The sequence below is a fragment of the Austrofundulus limnaeus genome, unplaced genomic scaffold, assembly GCF_001266775.1.
Source record: "Austrofundulus limnaeus strain Quisiro unplaced genomic scaffold, Austrofundulus_limnaeus-1.0 Scaffold434, whole genome shotgun sequence".
In the NCBI taxonomy this organism is placed as follows: domain Eukaryota; kingdom Metazoa; phylum Chordata; class Actinopteri; order Cyprinodontiformes; family Rivulidae; genus Austrofundulus; species Austrofundulus limnaeus.
In genome coordinates, this window is record NW_013952836.1 from 255,439 (window position 1) to 257,942 (window position 2,504).

Consider the following 2,504-nt stretch of genomic DNA (forward strand, 5'->3'; position numbering starts at 1 on the left):
AAACTGCACAGAAAGACCCCAGGTCCAAATTGGAGATCAAACCCAGGACCTTCTTGCTGCGAGGCATCAGTGCTGACCACTGAGCCATGGTGCTGCTAGATTGTCTGATTATATTTCTCAAACAGCAGACATAACTCTGGTTATATTTGCTTGTGGTTCAGTGATGTCACCTCTCTGCCTTCAGCAGACATGTTGGTGTGTGTGAAGGAGCCACTGGCTGAACAATAGAGACATTTTGCAGATTCAGCTGCTTGTTTCAGCTGGTGGATGTAGAAATGTTTTTTTCTGAGCTTTTAGCCAAGAGTTCTGTCTCTGATTGACAGACTTTGAGTTAGTGGTCACCAGTTAGCTAATTTTCTTATCTGTTTGGTGGTTAAACATTTGCAAAGCTAATATTTTAGTTAGCAGATTGACTGTTAGTGAAGCTAACTTTTAGGYTAGCTGTGCCCATCATTRACCACCTAACATTAAATAATAAAGTAAATTAAAATGTTATGTGTGAGATCTTTGTTGTGTATGGCAAAAATGYCAGTGTTAATTTAACAACCACAGTGTTAATTTTAACACCAACAAAGTGTCTATATGTGTCCACACTCGCTGGTGTTAAAATAACATTTGTGAAAGTGTTAAATTTTAACACTCATTTCTTTGTTAATCTAATACCAACCAGTGTTTATTATTCAACAATTCTTGGTGTCACATTAACATAAAAATAGTGTTAGTGTTAAAATATAGTGTTAACAGTAACACAAGCCAGTGTTAAATATCCAACAATACTAGGTGTCATTAACATTTCAACAGTGTTAAAGTAAAGTGTTATTAATAACACCAGTATATTATTATTATTTTTATTAACAAAGGAAATTGTGGTGTTTGTAAGATTAACAGACACCATAAGGTTTTAACACACCATCAAATTGAGAGTGTAAATTTAACACTCAGAGTTAATATCAACTCTCAGTAGTTAGCAGAAAAGTATAATGGAGTCATCCTTCACACACCAGGAAGTACCTCTCACTCAGGGTGTTGAATTTTGGCCAAAAAACATAAACTTAAAGTTGAACAACTTGATCAAACTGAACAAGAAAACTAACCAGAACAACTCATTTTTACTCATGAACGTCTTTAATAGTCATAAACATGCAAACACATCGTTTCTGCAAGATTTCTCAGCAAGGAATGCTGGGTAAATACTGGACTGTCTGACATGAGGTGGAAGAGGGCGGGGCTTTTCAGAATGCTTCTTTCAACACTGCATGGTGTCAAATAACAACACTGTTAAGTGTTATATAAAACTTAACTGTGGGCGGAGCTTATTTAACACTGTCCAGTGTTGAGACAACACTRAGGAAATCAACACTGTGAGTTAACAGTAACACCAGGTGTGAGTGTACTCAGAAAGTGTTAAAATAACACTAGGGAGTGTTAAATYAACACCCAAAAGTTTAACACTGAAATTTTAACACTCCTGTCTTTGCTGTGTGGGAGTCCACAAACCATCACCCCTCCACCATGTGCTTATCAGTGACAACATGCTGTGTTTTTTATTAACATGACATGTCATTGTTTTCAAAAGAAACAAGCAAAATGTTTCGATATTCACTAGAGYGACCAGGGATCAAACACCAAGAACATGAAGTTTTCTTTATTACCTGCACAACAAAAGCACATTGAGTTTAGTTATATAATAAGTTTGAGATTTAAAAAAAAAAACGCTGTCTCTCAGTACGTTTTAGGGCGTTTCCATCCGAACACGAATCAATCATTATTCATTTATGCCGCTTTCTTTCTCTTCACAGATCTGAAAAGCCTGTTTTTCTGCTGCCAATCTCACTAATGTGTTTGTTACCCTGAAACCAAACTGATTTAAACAGTCCTGATGCTCCTCTGAACACGACTCTCAGATGTTCCCGCAGCCTAAGGATGGCCCGCTTCCCTTAAATTCACAACTCCTTTGTGGTTCCACAGCAACAGATTTGAAATGCAAATCCAACCCGAGGAATCCTCTCAAGACCTTTTACTTGCTCGACTAATGAAGAAATAATTGAAAGGAAAGGAGATGGGTTTGAATTCGAGCACCTGAAAAGATGATTCTGTGCATTAAAAAGCAAACATTTAGTAATGATTCTGGACACAGATATCCTCAAATGAAAGATAAACATCTAAATCTTTGCTGATTTCTGATACGTCTCAGCTACTGATGAAATGATTCGACACAAAACTTCGTCCAGATTGGAAAGAAACAGTCGTTTGCATGCATTAAGTTCCACACCCCGTGGTGTTTTTATTATTAATGGGATTTTCTGTAACGTAATAAAATAAAATCTAATTCTTGTTCTTTAATATATTAAACACAGCAGGCACCGTGTCGTTCCTCCTCCGACAGAAACGAGAAACATTTTTTTAATTAGCTCAAAATTTGGAAGATAAAAGTTACTCAGGGGGGAAATTGATAAAGATAATGAGAATTTTTTTAATATGAATTATTTTTGACTCTACAGGGA

General features: G+C 36.3%; 1 long non-coding RNA gene across 1 annotated transcript in view; it reads left to right on the forward strand.

Moving 5' to 3' along the window:
• LOC106529283 (uncharacterized) overlaps positions 1-2,328 on the forward strand; it is a 10,624-nt gene extending 8,296 nt beyond the window's left edge. The window contains exon 3 of the long non-coding RNA XR_001311621.1: positions 1,800-2,328. This is a non-coding gene — a long non-coding RNA (uncharacterized LOC106529283). The remainder of the gene's footprint in view (positions 1-1,799) is intronic.
• The last annotated feature ends 176 nt before the right edge of the window (positions 2,329-2,504 follow it).